Here is an 18113-nt window from a genome sequence, read left to right as displayed (position 1 = left end):
TTTCATCACTCCACTTGTCATGTCTTGTCTTGTCAATCACACACACCTGGTGCTCATTCCCCTAATTAGTATGTGTATAAGTGTTCCCTCTGTTCCCCTTGTCTTTGTGCGTGATTGTTTGTTGTGAGAGCAAGTAGCTTGGTTCAGCTACTCTTCCAGTTGTATTTGCCAAGGTGGAATATTTTCCCTTGTTATAGTTTCGTTTTCACGCTGGGTGTGTTTTATATATGTAAACGGAATAAACTCTGGACTTCGTTGTTTTTTTGCAGGTTTTCCTAGTTACAAAGCATGTAGAGGTCTGTAATTGTTATCATAGGTACACTTCAACTGTGAGAGACGGAATCTAAAATGAAATCTATTCTCTTGTTGTAGTTCACCAAGTTATGTTGCTACTGTGTGACTGACATGCAGGCATGACTAATACAATAAAAAAAACATATTTGCAATTGCCAGAAAAAATACAAAAATAATGTGCATACAGTGAGGGAAAAAAGTATTTGATCCCCTGCTGATTTTGTACGTTTGCCCACTGACAAAGAAATGATCAGTCTATACTTTTAATGGTAGGTTTATTTGAACAGTGAGAGACAGAATAACAACAAAAAAATCCAGAAAAACATATGTCAAAAATGTTATAAATTGATTTGTGTTTTAATGAGGGAAATAAGTATTTGACCCCCTCTCAAACAGAAAGATTTCTGGCTCCCAGGTGTCTTTTATACAGGTAACGAGCTGAGATTAGGAGCACACTATTAAAGGGAGTGCTCTTAATATCAGCTTGTTACCTGTATAAAATACACCTGTCCACAGAAGCAATCAATCAATCAGATTCCAAACTCTCCACCATGGCCAAGTCCAAAGAGCTCTCCAAGGATGTCAGGGACAAGATTGTAGACCTACACAAGGCTGGAGTGGGCTACAAGACCATCGCCAAGCAGCTTGGTGAGAAGGTGACAACAGTTGGTGCGATTATTCACAAATGGAAGAAACACAAAATAACTGTTAATCTCCCTCGGCCTGGGGCTCCATGCAAGATCTCACCTCGTGGAGTTGCAATGATCATGAGAACGGTGAGGAATCAGCCCAGAACTACACGGGAGGATCTTGTCAATGATCTCAAGGCAGCTGGGACCATAGTCACCAAGAAAACAATTGGTAACACACTACGCCGTGAAGGACTGAAATCCTGCAGCGCCCGTAAGGTCCCCCTGCTCAAAAAACCACATATACAGGCCAGTCTGAAGTTTGCCAATGAACATCTGAATGATTCAGAGGAGAACTGGGTGAAAGTGTTGTGGTCAGATGAGACCAAAATGGAGCTCTTTGGCATCAACTCAACTCGCCGTGTTTGGAGGAGGAGGAATGCTGCCTATGACCCCAAGAACACCATCCCCACCGTCAAACATGGAGGTGGAAACATTATGCTTTGGGGGGGGGGGTTTCTGCTAAGGGGACAGGACAATTTCACAGCATCAAAGGGACGATGGACGGAGCCATGTACCGTCAAATCTTGGGTGAGAACCTCCTTCCCTCAGCCAGGGCATTGAAAATGGGTCGTGGATGGATATTCCAGCATGACAATGACCCAAAACACACGGCCAAGGCAACAAAGGAGTGGCTCAAGAAGAAGCACATTAAGGTCCTGGAGTGGCCTAGCCAGTCTCCAGACCTTAATCCCATAGAAAATCTGTGGAGGGAGCTGAAGGTTTGAGTTGCCAAACGTCAGCCTCGAAATCTTAATGACTTGGAGAAGATCTGCAAAGAGGAGTGGAACAAAATCCCTCCTGAGATGTGTGCAAACCTGGTGGCCAACTACAAGAAACGTCTGACCTCTGTGACTGCCAACAAGGGTTTTGCCACCAAGTACTAAGTCATGTTTTGCAGAGGGGTCAAATACTTATTTCCCTCATTAAAATGCAAATTAATTAATAACATTTTTGACATGCGTTTTTCTGGATTTTTTTGTTGTTATTCTGTCTCTCACTATTCAAATAAACCTACCATTGAAATTATAGACTGATCATGGCTTTGTCAGGTGGAAAACGTACAAAATCAGCAGGGGGTCAAATACTTTTTTCCCTCGATGTATATCAGCACATTCATCTCTTAATTTTACATAAAGTATGATCACTTATCTGAGAAGGTACATAAAATATCTGAAAAATGTGTTTTTCTGAGTTTTTTTGTAGCTTTGAAGTTGTCCACTACTGGGAACTTACAAATAACTGTATATAACTTAATAATAAAACATCTGATTGGATTAGAATAAAAATGTATGGATATAACAACGAAATGAATTGGTTGAAATATTAAATAGCAGAACATTTTTTATTTCAATCCAAATATGGAAGTGGGCTGAATGGGTACGTGGGCTTAATAGGTACGCTTACCCTAATTTCAGAGAGTCTGTCTGGGCTAGGCCTAAATTCTCTGCATTAAGTTGACAAATACCACAGAAGTCAGAAGACCTGTTTTTACCCTACGAACGGGTTAGCTGACAACGTCACAAAAACAATGCGCGTTGGCCGAAGGCTGAGTTTTGTTGTGATTCTTGATGGACAAAAAGCTACCATGTGGGGAATCGTAGGCGGCTCTTTTCAGCTAGTTCTTCTGTATATTGTTCTTGATACCTAATCAAATCAAATGTATTTGTCACTTTTTCATAAACAGGTGTAGACTAACTGTGAAATGTTTAATTACGGGTCCTTTTCCAACAATGCAGAGTTAACCTTTTCACATGTGGGTTCCAAATATCTCTAACGGTCGCCCCAGCGTGAGTTGTTTTATGCACGTTATGTCAGAATGCACTCTGTTCCAAAATGTGACTGTTACACAACAGGACAGTTAACACTCGCTGCCTGCTAATTATCTATAGGCTGTGTTTCAATTTGTCAATTTCAAATTATTTTCTAACACATTTTATTTTCTAACAATAATTTGAATTGAGGTGTTTGTCTGCCTCCTCATTAATTCAGATAGAAGTAGCCCGTTTCACTGTTGCGGACAATTTATGTTTGAGGCTTTACTGAGCCGGACAACCTTCTTCTCTCTTCCACCAGAGGAGAGCCCAAGCACCTCCCCAGTGTTTCCGCAGATCAAGTATGCAGACATTTGCGCAGTCTTGCATGAGCTGGCACATTTTCTGGCTGGCGCTCGCATTGCCTTTGTTGTTTTCCTTACAAATAATAACTTTGGACATGTGTGTGTTCCTTTCAAAGAAAGTGCCTTAGTTTCTGTATATCATGTTGTTTCTACTGTAGCATAGAGTATGTATGTATGGAGCATAATGTATTTACATTTTATTCACATGTTTTCAAGTACTGGTGACAAATAATTCATTCCGATTATTGCATAGATTGTAATGGATACCTATGATGTGTGTAAAATACTTTTTTGAAGGTTGTATTGCTTATGATGAGCTAATGCTAAGCTATTGGCCAGCTATGTGTGGCGCCATGTTTGTTGACATTATACAATGCATTCTGGGTGTCACGTAAACATCTGTCTGACCAAAGATGTTATAATGAGGTGTAGGAAGGGTTCACTAATTTTTCAAGTAAACTTCTGGAAGTGAATGATCGTAGACGACACACCTCCTTCAACATGCATACTGCAAACAGACCAAACTCATCTTGTCTTCTTATCTGTGGTTGGCGCGAAAAAACAAACATGGTGGCGCACACAAACTACGTATTGTCGAATTACTTTTGGTTTTTAGAAAGTATTTTACTAAATTATTTCAATCAATAGTGAGCTCACCCGTGATGTGATGAATTGTAAATAGTAATTGCTATTAGCTAATTCATATTGTGGTTTCTGTCAGATGAGAGTTAGCTAAATATGACCGTTTGTGTATGTCAATCTTTCCTCAGTTAGCGCTAGGAGTAATGTAGCCTACATTTCCCTGTTTGGATGATTTTGTTTTTACTGCTGTGAATGTCTGAATATTGGATCCAAAAATAAACTGGTGATATTCACGACATAACTTTGTAAGGACTGTGTTTGTGCAAAATGTTTCTGTGAAAAAACAGTGTGGCCAGCTCAAACGCTGACTGTTGCATCAGTCGAAACTGGCCGTTCTAAATAAGCATTCTAATCACACCGGTTTGAGTGTACGCTGCAGGGATCACTGTTTAATGATCGCACCCGTTTGTTGGTACGTGTAAAAAGGTTTATAATAAAATTATAATAACAATAGAAATAGTGATACGAGGAATAAATACACAGTGAATAACAACAATGAGTAAAAACAACATGGCTATATAAAGGGAGTTCTAGTATTGAGTCGATGTGCAGGGGTACGAGTTAATTGATGTAGCTATGTAAGGTGAATGCACCAATTTGTAAGTCGCTCTGGATAAGAGCGTCTGCTAAATGACGTAAATGTAATGTAAATGTAAATGTACATGTAGCTATGTACACATAGGTAGAGGTAAAGTGACTAGGCACTTGTTTTAAAGTGTTTTGACTGATTTCAAGTCTATGCTAATATGGCAAAGAATGTGCTAGCTACCTAACCAACAACTGTAGAAATGTATGAGAGACAACAAGTGCTCATTGGGCAAATGTATTTATTATTATTATTATTTTATGTATGTTCTCAGTAAACGACTCCCGAATGGCGCAGCGGTCTAAGGCACTGTATCGGAGTGTTGCGGCGTCACTACAGCCTGGGGTTTGATCCCAGGCTGTGTCACAACCAGCCGTGATCAGGAGTCCCATAGGGCGGCACACAATTGGCCCAGCGTCGTCCAGGTTAGGGGAGGGTTTGGCCGGGGGAGCTTTACTGGGCTCATCGTGCTATAGTGACTCCTTGTGGCAGGCCGGGTGCCTGCAAGCTGAAATCGGTCGTCAGTTGAACAGTGTTTCCTCCGACACATTGGTGCAGCTGGCTTCCGGGTTAAGCAAGCGGGTGTTAAGAAGCAGCGCGGCTTGGCAGGTCATGTTTCAGAGGACACATGACTCGACCTTTGCCTCTCCCGATGCGTTGGGGAGTTGCAGCGATGAGACAAGATCGTAATTGGATCGCAATTGGATATCACGGAATTGGGGAGAAAAGTTTTCAAAAAACATTGGAGATTAAATACTGTTTACATGTTGTCAACAATGTAAGCCAACCCCATCTTTTTTGCCCCATAATTGCGCATGTGTCATGTTGTTGCTAAACAACCAATCCGTGTATTTGAATAAACACAACACAAATTGAAAATCAGCTTGCTAGATTGATTAGCACCTCTATGTTGTGTTCATTTTCGCCTAGAGCAACTCTAGATGAACGTAATTAAATAGTTTTTAGCACAAAGTTCCATCATTCTGATAGTTGTTTGACGACTGTGGCAGGCTATGCAAACTAAGCACAGAGACAAATAACTAATGGAAGTTGGAACCCATTAGACACGACACTTGATTAACCTTGCTGTTGTTTCATTTCATATAAAAAATAATAATTTCAAGGTTTGGAGAAGATGAACATATCCTGTTCTCATCAGAATATAATAACCACATTTCCCAATACAATGTCTGTTCCCTGACTGAGTGCATTATTTATATATATATATATATATATATATATATATATATATATATATATATATATATATATATATATATATATATATATATATATATATATATATATATACACACACACACACATATACACACACATACTCACAAATATATATATATATACACACACATACACACAACCGGTCAAAAGTTTTAGAACACCTACTTTTGACTGGTACTGTAAGTATTCAGACCCTTTACTCAGTACATTGTTGAAGCACCTTTGGCAGCGATTACAGCCTTGAGCCTTCTTGGGTATGATGCTACAAGCTTGGCATACCTGTATTTGGGGAGTTTCTCCCATTCTTCTCTGCAGATCCTCTCAAGCTCTGTCAGGTTGGATTGGGAGCGTCACTGCACAGCTTTTTTCAGGTCTGTCAATAGCTGTTCGATCGGGTTCAAGTCTGGGCTCTGGCTGGGCCACTCAAGGACATTCAGAGACTTGTCCCGAAGCCACTCCTGCATTGTCTTGGATGTGTGCTTAGGGTTGTTGTCCTGTTGGAAGGTGAACCTTCGCCCCAGTCTGAGGTCCTGAGCACTCTGGAGCAGGTTTTCATCAAGGATCTCTCTTTGCTCCGTTCATTTTTCCCTCAATCCTGACAAGTCGCCCAGTCCCTGCCGCTGAAAAACATCCCCACAGCATGATGCTGCCACCACCATGCTTCACCGTAGGGATTGTGCCAGGTTTCCTCCAGACGAGACGCTTGGCATTCAGGCCAAAGAGTTTAATCTTGGTTTCATCAGACCAGAGAATCTTGTTTTTCATGGTCTGAGTCCTTTAGGTGCCTTTTGGCAAACTCCAAGCGGGCTGTCATGTGCCTTTTACTGAGGAGTGACTTCTGGCCACTCTACCATAAAGACCTGATTGGTGGAGTGATGCAGAGACGGTTGTCCTTCTGGAAGGTTCAACCATCTCCACAGACGAACTCTGGAGCTCTATCAGAGGGACCATCGGGTTCTTGGTCACCTCCCTGACCAAAGCCCTTCTCCTCCGATTGCTCAGTTTGGCCGGGCGGCCAGCTATAAGATGAGTGTTGGTGGTTCCAAAAACGTCTTCCATTTAAGAATGATGGAGGCCACTGTGTTTTTGGGGACCTTCAATGCTGCCCCAAAGTTTTTTTTTTTTTTTGGTACCCTTTCCCAGATCTGTGCAATGACACAATCCTGTCTCGGAGCTCTACTGACAATTCCTTTGACCTCATGGCTTGGTTTTTGCTCTGATATGCACTGTCAACTGTGGGAACTTATATAGACAGGTGTGTGCCTTTTTAAATCATGTCCAATCAATTTTATTTACCACAGGTGGACTCCAATCAAGTTGTAGAAACATTTCAAGGATGATCAATGGAAACACGACGCACCTGAGCTAAATTTCGAGTCTCATAGCAAAGGGTCTGAATACTTACGTAAATAAGGTATTTATGTTTTTTTATTTGTAATACATTTGCATCTATTGACTAAAAAACTGTTTTTGCTTTGTCATAATGGGGTATTGTGCGTAGATTGATGAGGGGAAAAAATATTTCAATCCATTTTAGAATAAGGCTGTAACGTAACAAAATGTGGAAAAAGTCAAGGGTTCGCATTGTAAGAATCTCTTTCATACAAGAATCCAATTATGTAAAGCCACTACAAATAACTGTAAAGAAATTCCTTCGTTTCAAATTCCAATTTGCACCCGATGAAGGATTGTATTATCAGCTATTGTATCCAGTCAGATTTTCAGTTATTCAATTTCAACATTGTGTGAAGAAAGAAATTATTATCAACCTCAGTTCTTCCTTCACTCTGGTTCACTCTTTTCTATCTCAATTTGTTATTGTTATTACAATACGTTTCTTCTACACAGGAATGCTCCCTACCTGGGTCTGATGCAGAAGCCTCAGAAGCACTATTTCTCCTGAGAAGGGCATTCCATGCATGACACCTGAATCAATAAGCAACTTGGCAAGCTCGTTACCTGTAGCTAATTACAACATTCATCTCTCACAGTGCCAACACCCTCTCTCTCTCATGCTCTTGCTAAGTACACAGAGGACCACCGCACTGAGGCTTTGGCAGCAGTGACGGGCGGAAAAAAGTATCGATATAGTTACATATCGCAATATTATTTTGGATGATATTATATCAATACTTTGACTCCAAGTATCAATTTGAAAAAAAGTATATATACTGAACAAAAATATAAACGCAACATGTAAAGTGTTGGTCTCATTGTGCAGAAATTTGTTTACATCCCTGTTAGTGAGCACTTCTCCTTTGCCAAGATAATTCATCCAACTGACAGGTGTGGCATATCAAGAAGCTGATTAAACAGCATGATCATTACACAGGTGCACCTTGTGCTGGGGACAATAAAAGGCCACTCAAAAATGTGTAGTTATCTCACAAAACACAATGCCACAGTTTTGAGGGAGAGTGCTATTGGCATACTGACTGCAGGAATGTCCACCAGAGCTGTTGCCAGAGAATTGACTGTTCATTTCTCTACCATAAGCCGCCTCCAACGTCGTTCTAGAGAATTTGGCAGTACATCCAAACGGCCTCAAAACCGCAGACCACGTGTTACCACGCCAGCACAGGACCTCCACATCCGGATTCTTCACCTGAGGGATCGTCTGAGACCAGCCACCCGGACAGCTGATGATACTGAGGAGAAATTCTGTCTGTAATAAAGCCCATTTGTGGGGAAATACTCATTCTGATTGGCTGGGACTGGCTCCCCAGTGGGTGGGCCTATGCCCTCCCACACCCACCCATAGCTGAGCCCCTGCCCATTCATGTGAAATCCATTGATTAGAGCCTAATTAATTTATTTCAATTGACTGATTTCCTTATATGAACTGTAACTCTGTAAAATCATTGAAATTGTTGCATGTTGCATTTATATTTCTGTTCCGTATATATAGAGTACCAGTCAAAAGTTTGGACACACCTACTCATTCAAGGGTTTTTCATTATATTTACTATTTTCTACATTGTAGAACAATAGTGAAGACATCAAAACTATGAAATAACACATATGGAATCATGTAGTAACCAAAAAAGTGTTAAACAAATCAAAGTATATTTTATATTTGAGATTCTTCAAATAGACATCCTTTGCCTTGATGACAGCTTTGCACACTCTTGGCATTCTCTCAACAAGCTTCACATGGAATGTTTTTCCCAAGAGTCTTGAAGGAGTTCCCACATATGCTGAGCACTTGTTGGCTGCTTTTCCTTCACTCTGCGGTCCGACTCATCCCAAACCATCTCAATTGGGTTGAGGTCGGGGGATTCTGGAGGCCAGGTCATCTGATGCAGCACTCCATCACTCTTGTTCTTGGTAAAATAGCCCTTACACAGCCTGGAGGTGTGTTGGGTCATTGTCCTGCTGAAAACCAACTAATAGTCCCACTAAGCCCAAACCAGATGGGATGGTGTATCACTGCAGAATGCTGTGGTAGCCATGCTAGTTAAGTGTGCCTTGAGTTCTAAATTAATCACAGACAGTGTCACCAGCAAAGCACCGCCACACCATAACACCTCCTCCTCCATGCTTTACTGTGGGAAATACACACGCAGAGATCATACGGTCACCCACACCGCGTCTCACAAAGCCACGGCGGTTGGAACCAAAAATCTCAAATTTTGACTCCAGACCAAAGGACACATTTCAACCGGTCTAATGTCCATTGCTCTTGTTTCTTGGCCCAAGCAAGTATCTTCTTCTTATTGGTGTCCTTTAATAGTGATTTCTTTGCAGCAATGCGACCATGAAGGCCTGATTCACACAGTCTCCTCTGAACAGTTGACATTGAGATGTGTCTGTTACTTGAACTCGGTGAAGCATTTATTTGGCCTGCAATTTCTGAGGCTGGTAACTCTAATGAACTTTATCCTCTGCAGCAGAGGTAACTCTGGGTCTTCCATTCCTGTGGCGGTCCTCATGAGAGCCAGTTTCATCATAACGCTTGATGGTTTTTGTGACTGCACTTGAATAAACTTTTAAAGTTCTTGAAAACGTATTAAGAAGGAAAGAAATTCCACAAATAAACTTTTAACAAGGCACACCTGTTAATTGAAATGCATTCCAGGTGACTACCTCATGAAGCTGGTTGAGAGAATGCCAGGAGTGTGCAAAGCTGTCATCAATGCAAAGGGTGGCTATTTGAAGAATCTCAATTATAAAATATATTTTGATTTGTTTAACACTTTTTTGGTTACTACATGATTCCATATGTGTTATTTCATAGTTTTGATGTCTTCACTATTATTCTACAATGTAGAAAATAGTAAAAATAAATAAAAACCCTTGAATGAGTAGGTGTTCTAACACTTTTGACTGGTAGTGTATATCTACAGAAATAAGACAGATCCTGCTTCTGTTGCCTTTTTGAGTGTTTGTTTAATAGCCTACTGATTCCTAAGCACCAAGCCTCAAGCAACCACATGTTGGATAAACAATTTCAGAAAGCGCATCCTGTTTAGTCTTCACATCGTAACTTACAGTGTGGAAAAAAAGTATTTAGTCAGCCACCAATTGTGCAAGTTCTCCCACTTAAAAAGATGAGAGAGGCCTGTAATTTTCATCGTAGGTACACGTCAACTATGACAGACAAATTGAGATTTTTTTTCCAGAAAATCACATTGTAGGATTTTTAATGAATTTATTTGCAAATTATGGTGGAAAATAAGTATTTGGTCACCTACAAACAAGCAAGATTTCTGGCTCTCACAGACCTGTAACTTCTTCTTTAAGAGGCTCCTCTGTCCTCCACTCGTTACCTGTATTAATGGCACCTGTTTGAACTTGTTATCAGTATAAAAGACACCTGTCCACAACCTCAAACAGTCACACTCCAAACTCCACTATGGCCAAGACCAAAGAGCTGTCAAAGGACACCAGAAACAAAATTGTAGACCTGCACCAGGCTGGGAAGACTGAATCTGAAATAGGTAAGCAGCTTGGTTTGAAGAAATCAACTGTGGGAGCAATTATTAGGAAATGGAAGACATACAAGACCACTGATAATCTCCCTCGATCTGGGGCTCCACGCAAGATCTCACCCTGTGGGGTCAAAATGATCACAAGAACGGTGAGCAAAAATCCCAGAACCACACGGGGGGACCTAGTGAATGACCTGCAGAGAGCTGGGACCAAAGTAACAAAGCCTACCATCAGTAACACACTACGCCGCCAGGGACTCAAATCCTGCAGTGCCAGACGTGTCCCCCTGCTTAAGCCAGTACATGTCCAGGCCCGTCTGAAGTTTGCTAGAGTGCATTTGGATGATCCAGAAGAGGATTGGGAGAATGTCATATGGTCAGATGAAAATAATAACTTTTTGGTAAAAACTCAACTCGTCGTGTTTGGAGGACAAAGAATGCTGAGTTGCATCCAAAGAACACCATACCTACTGTGAAGCATGGGGGTGGAAACATCATGCTTTGGGGCTGTTTTTCTGCAAAGGGACCAGGACGACTGATCCGTGTAAAGGAAAGAATGAATGGGGCCATGTATCGTGAGATTTTTAGTGAAAACCTCCTTCCATCAGCAAGGGCATTGAAGATGAAACGTGGCTGGGTCTTTCAGCATGACAATGATCCCAAACACACCGCCCGGGCAACAAAGGAGTGGCTTCGTAAGAAGCATTTCAAGGTCCTGGAGTGGCCTAGCCAGTCTCCAGATCTCAACCCCATAGAAAATCTTTGGAGGGAGTTGAAAGTCTGTGTTTCCCAGCGACAGCCCCAAAACATCACTGCTCTAGAGGAGATCTGCATGGAGGAATGGGCCAAAATACCAGCAACAGTGTGAAAACCTTGTGAAGACTTACAGAAAACGTTTGACCTGTGTCATTGCCAACCAAGGGTATATAACAAAGTATTGAGAAACTTTTGTTATTGACCAAATACTTATTTTCCACCATAATTTGCAAATAAATTCATTAAAAACCCTACAATGTATTTTCTGGTACCTATGATGAAAATTACAGGCCTCTCTCATCTTTTTAAGTGGGAGAACTTGCACAATTGGTGGCTGACTAAATACTTTTTTCCCCACTGTACTTAGGACTATATTTCTATACTTATATAGGCTACTGTATCAATCAATCATTTATTTGTTCATGTCATCACACAGCATACGAGTCAGTCAATGATTTGTAATGCAATCAAACATTTTAGTTTTCAAATAAAATAACAATGCGACAATTGAATAATTAGTGTAAACAAAAAATAGGCTTAAACCGTTCCATTTCGAAAATTGCATTCACAAATGAATGCGACTGTTTTTAGTCTTTGCTGTAATAAAGGCTTTACAAAAAAATTTAAAAGCACGTTACAACAGACTCACTGGTACGTTTATAATTTATTTAGCGTTGTTTACATTGTTCCAAACGGTCAGATAAATGATAATGTAATCTAACAGCTGACTGTAAAAATTGTTAAATCCCCGTGGATTGATGAGGAATTGAAAAATGGTATGGTTGAGATGGAAAATAGGTCTGGCTGTACAACCGATTGGCAAACGTACTGCAAATTGAGAAATCATGTGACTGAACCTAATAAAAAGAAAAAGAAACTACACTATGAAACAAAGAAAAATGACATAAAGAATGATTGTAAAAAGCTTTGGAGCACCTTAAAATGACATTTTGGGCAAAAAGGCAAACTCCGCTCAATCCTTCAGTGAATCAGATGGCTCATTCATCCCAAAACCCATTGAAATTGCCAACTACTTTAATGATTTTTTCATTGGCAAGTATAGCAAATTTAGGCATGACAAGCCAGTAACAAACGCTGATACTACACATCCAAGTATATCTGAATAAATTATGAAAGACAAGCATTATAATTTTGAATTCCGTAAGGTAAGTGTGGAAGAGGTGAAAAAAGTATTATTGTTGATCAATAATGACAACCCACCAGGGTCTAACAAATTGGATGGAAAATTACTTAGGATAATAGAGGTCGATATTGCCACTCCTATTTGCCATTCTTCAATTTAAGCCTACTAGAAAGTGTGTGCCCTCAGGCCTGGAGGGAAGCAAAAGTTTTTCCCCTACCTAAGAATAGTAAAGCCCCCTTAACTGGCTCAAATAGCCAACCAATAAGCCTGTTACAAACCATTAGTAAACTTTTGGAAAACATTGTGTTTGACCAGATAAAATGCTATTTTACAGTAAACAAATTAACCACAGACTATCAGCACGCTTATAGGGAAGAACATTCAACAAGCACAGCACTTACACAAATGACTGATGATTGGCTGAGAGAAATTGATGATAAAAAGATTGTGGGGGCTGTTTTGTTAGACCAGTGCAACTTTTGACATTATCGATCATCGTCTGTTGCTGGAAAAACGTATGTGTTATGGCTTTACACCCCCTGCTATATTGTCCATTTAGAGTTACCTGTCAAACAGAACACAGAGGGTGTTCTTTAATGGAAGCCTCTCCAACAAAATCCAGGTAGAATCAGGAATTCCCCAGGGCAGCTGTCTAGGCCCCTTACTTTTTTCAATCTTTACTAACAATATACGACTGGCTTTGAGTAAAGTCAGTGTGTCTATGTATGTGGATGACTCAACACTATACACGTCAGCTACCACAGTGACTGAAATGACAGCAACACTTAACAAAGAGCTGCAGTTAGTTTCAGAATGGGTGGCAAGGAATAAGTTAGTCCTAAATAGACTAAAAGCATTGTATTTGGGACAAATCATTTACTAAACCCTAAACCTCAACTAAAACTTGTAATGAATAATGTGGAAATTGAGCAAGTTGTGGAGACTAAATAGCTTGGAGTAACCCTGTATTGTAAACTGTCATGGTCAAAACATATTGATACAACAGTAGCTAGGATGGGGAGAAGTCTGTCTATAATAAAGTGCTGCTCTGCATTCTTAACAGCACTATCAACAAGGCAGGTCCTACAGGCCTTAGTTTTGTCGCACCTGGACTACTGTTCAGTCGTGTGGTCAGGTGCCACAAAGAGGGACTTAGGAAAACTGCAATTGGCTCAGAACAGGGCAGCACGGCTGGCCCTTGGGTGGACACAGAGAGCTAACATTAACAATATGCATGTCAATCTCTCCTGGCTCAAAGTGGAGGAGAGATTGACTTCATCACTACTTTTATTTGTGAGAGGTATTGACATGTTGAATGCACCGAGCTGTCTGTTTAAACTACTGGCACACAGCTCGGACACCCTTGCATACCCCACAAGACATGCCACCAGAGTTCTCTTTACAGTCCCCAAGTCAAGAACAGACTATGGGAGGCACACAGTACTACAGTGAGGGAAAAAAGTATTTGATCCCCTGCTGATTTTGTACGTTTTCCCACTGACAAAGAAATGATCAGTCAATAATTTTAATGGTAGGTTTATTTGAACAGTGAGAGACAGAATAACAACAACAAAATCCAGAAAAACACATGTAAAAAATGATATAAATTAATTTGCATTTTAATGAGGGAAATAAGTATTTGACCCCCTCTCAATCAGAAAGATTTCTGGCTCCCAGGTGTCTTTTATACTGGTAACGAGCTGAGATTAGGAGCACACTCTTAAAGGGAGTGCTCCTAATCTCAGCTTGTTACCTGTATAAAAGACACCTGTCTACAGAAGCAATCAATCAATCAGATTCCAAACTCTCCACCATGGCCAAGACCAAAGAGCTCTCCAAGGATGTCAGGGACAAGATTGTAGACCTACACAATGCTGGAATGGGCTACAAGACCATCGCCAAGCAGCTTGGTGAGAAGGTGACAACAGTTGGTGCGATTATTCGCAAATGGAAGAAACACAAAAGAACTGTCAATCTCCATCGGCCTGGGGCTCCATGCAAGATCTCACCTCGTGGAGTTGCAATGATCATGAGAGCGGTGAGGAATCAGCCCAGAACCACACGGGAGGATCTTGTCAATGATCTCAAGGCAGCTGGGACCATAGTCACCAAGAAAACAATTGGTAACACACTACGCTGTGAAGGACTGAAATCCTGCAGCGCCCGCAAGGTCCCCCTGCTCAAGAAAGCACATATACATGCCCATCTGAAGTTTGCCAATGAACATCTGAATGATTCAGAGGAGAACTGGGTGAAAGTGTTGTGGTCAGATGAGACCAAAATGGAGCTCTTTGGCATCAACTCAACTCGCCGTGTTTGGAGGAGGAGGAATGCTGCCTATGACCCCAAGAACACCATCCCCACCGTCAAACATGGAGGTGGAAACATTATGCTTTGGGGGGGGGTTTTCTGCTAAGGGGACAGGACAATTTCACAGCATCAAATGGACGATGGACGGAGCCATGTACCGTCAAATCTTGGGTGAGAACCTCCTTCCCTCAGCCAGGGCATTGAAAATGGGTCGTGGATGGATATTCCAGCATGACAATGACCCAAAACACACAGCCAAGGCAACAAAGGAGTGGCTCAAGAAGAAGCACATTAAGGTCCTGGAGTGTCCTAGCCAGTCTCCAGACCTTAATCCCATAGAAAATCTGTGGAGGTACCTGAAGGTTCGAGTTGCCAAACGTCAGCCTCGAAACCTTAATGACTTGGAGAAGATCTGCAAAGAGGAGTGGGACAAAATCCCTCCTGAGATGTGTGCAAACCTGGTGGCCAACTACAAGAAACGTCTGACCTCTGTGATTGCCAACAAGGGTTTTGCCACCAAGTACTAAGTCATGTTTTGCAGAGGGGTCAAATACTTATTTCCCTCATTAAAATGAAAATCAATTGATAACATTTTTGACATGCGTTTTTCTGGATTTTTTTGTTGTTATTCAGTCTCTCACTGTTCAAATAAACCTACCATTAAAATTATAGACTGATCATTTCTTTGTCAGTGGGCAAACGTACAAAATCAGCAGGGGATCAAATACTTTTTTCCCTCACTGTACATACGGCCATGACTACACGGAACACTTTTCCACATCAAGTAGCTCATGCCAGCAGTAAAATTAGATTTAAAAAACAGATACAAATTCACCTTATGGAACAGCGGGGACTGTGAAGCAACACAAACATAGACACATGCATACAAACACACGATAACATACGCACTATACACACATGTACACATGGATTTTGTGTTATAGATATGTGGCAGTAGAGTAGAAAACGGATGGCACACACTTAATATGTTGTGAAATCTGTTATGAATGTATTGTAATGTTTTTAAAATGTATAACTGCCTTAATTTTGCTGGACCCCAGCACCTGTTTGGCACACATAATATTTACGCAGTGCTTGTTCCTTATTTTCTTTTTCTTCATCTCCAGTATTTGCCACAACTAGTCAAATTTATTCCACACATCTGACTTTCCCTTTACCTCCTGAGCAACCAGTAAACACCCCGTTTTGAGTTTATTTGTCATGTCCTCTGCATCCATTTCGCTGTCACATGTTACGGTGTTCAGAGTTTGTTATTACCAATTTATTGATGTGATTATGATATCCTATAGGTCAGGCCCTATTGGTCATGTCTCACATAAAGAGAGCAAGGGTTGAGGGAATAGGGAATGTTTTTCCTAAACATAACTTTTCAGTCAGAAATGGCTGAAATTATGTTGCAGATTCAACAACACGGACAGCGCGATACACACTGTTGATGTTCTGTGGTTGTTGCTGCAGCAGGGAGGAGAGAGAGACAACGGTTGCTAGTCACAGTCACTTGCGGTCTTTTTTTTACGCAGCAAGTCAGGCCTGGCACAATCAAATCAATTGCGGTCGGATTCTCTCTAGTCATTTGTGTGTCTTAATTATTTCATCAAACAGTTCGCTTAAAGCATCAGACAATCTCAGTGCATATAGTATATTTGATTAAAACACTATAAAGGGACATTCTCCGAACTGTACCTTACTTTAGTCGGGGACAGCCGTATACTAAGGTGAGTCTTCTATTATTGAGGTGACTAATAATACCTTACTCATCTATTCCTATTTTTTCATTCTAGGAGACAATGGGATGTACAGCCCTACTCAGATGCAATATTAAAATCCAGAATTATATAATAACTTTCAGGTAGGCAGCAATGCTTCTGACAAACTTTCCCAGAAATTAACACTTCTTCTTATGAGGCAGTAGGCAATACTTTGGAAAAGTCTTACCCACCCTTTGCCTTTGAGATCTTTAAGAAATCTGTTCGGGCAACACAGAAATGAGTCCACAACAACAACTGAAAAGACTGTCACATCTGTCATACCTGTATTCATGTCTTAGATAGCAGAGGAATCCTGGGTTGGGAAAAGGTGGGTGGACAGGTGTGTGTGTGTGTAAGAGAAACAGCTCTCATCCTGCCAGACTGGAAGATTGTATAGGCATATTTTGTGTGTGTGAGTGAGTGAGTGAGTGAGTGAGTGAGTGAGTGAGTGAGTGAGTGAGTGAGTGAGTGAGTGAGTGAGTGAGTGAGTGAGAGAGAGAGAGAGAGAGAGAGAGAGAGAGAGAGAGAGAGAGAGAGAGAGAGAGACAGCTCTCGTCCTGCCGTACTAGAGTATGGCAGGACTGGAGGATTGTATTTGGCATTTTTGAGTGTGTGACTGGTTCAAAAGCATATTTTCTTACCCCAGCAGCAAAGCCCAGACTTCCATCCAAGATCCGCTTCTAAGGGGGGGGGGGGGGGGGGGGGTCAGAGAGAGAGGAGGAGTGAAATCAAACCAAGGGCATCAACAAGCCACTGTGGTGTTTAGGTGACGAGTAAGGCACGTTCCCCAAGATATTGTTCAACTATAAATCAATTTCTATCAGGGGTTGGAACGGGTTCAGGAAACAGAACCCAAAACCGGAAAATAACTAAAATATTCCAGTAACAGAATCAGAACCGGGTACGAAAGTGATCTATACCGTTCCGGAACAGAACAGTTATTTTAATATTTTCACGTGTGAATTTAAAATATCTCTAACGGTCGCCCCAGCGTGAGTTTTTTTATGCGCGTGATGTCAGAATGCACTCACTGTTCCAAAATGTGATTGTTAATCAACAGGACAGTTAACCCGTGCTGCTCTCAAACCAGGGCACGCTGTCTGCTAATTATCTATATGCTATGTTTCAACTTGTACTTGTATTTACAATTATTTTCGAACAAGTTTTATTTTCTAAAAACAGTTTGAATTGAGGTGTGTTCCACCTCGCCACTAATTCACAAAGAAGTAGCCCATTTCAATGTTGCGGAAAATTGTGACTCGTTTCAGGGAACTAGTTGTATGTCGCACGTCACTACTTCACAGGAGAGGCATTTGAACATAAAATGTTTTCTGTCTATAACATGAGCTGCTTATTATGTGTAGGTAATCCTTTCTAAAGCGGCTTTTTTGAAAGATATCACGAAGAACTGCACAAGTATTACTAAGGCTCTCCACTTTCTGGAGGACCAAGTTTTGAAATCAGTGGAATGCCTGGTGGAAGCAGAGTATGATAGCTAAGGAGATGGATAAAATTCAGGCGTTTTATTGCAAATGCAGAGGGAGTCAAAAAGAGAACACAGAAGGCTGTTGTATAAAACACCTGTCTCCGGATTACATCTTCAAACTAAGGGCAACCATCGCATCCGTGACAGA

General features: G+C 41.0%; 1 protein-coding gene across 1 annotated transcript in view; it reads right to left on the bottom strand.

Annotated features, from left to right (window-relative positions):
* The window catches only part of LOC311123492 (zinc transporter ZIP11-like), a 144494-nt gene extending 127339 nt beyond the window's left edge, over window positions 1-17155 (bottom strand). Inside the window, exon 1 of the mRNA XM_084197751.1 lies at window positions 17121-17155. The gene's annotated coding sequence lies outside the window, so the exon portion shown is untranslated. The remainder of the gene's footprint in view (window positions 1-17120) is intronic.
* Window positions 17156-18113: the final 958 nt, after the last annotated feature.

Source organism: Coregonus lavaretus, assembly GCF_964263955.1.
Source record: "Coregonus lavaretus genome assembly, contig: HAP1_SCAFFOLD_1075, whole genome shotgun sequence".
Lineage (NCBI taxonomy): Eukaryota > Metazoa > Chordata > Actinopteri > Salmoniformes > Salmonidae > Coregonus > Coregonus lavaretus.
Note: the sequence above shows the minus strand (reverse complement) of the source record. Positions and strands in the feature narration are given on the sequence as shown.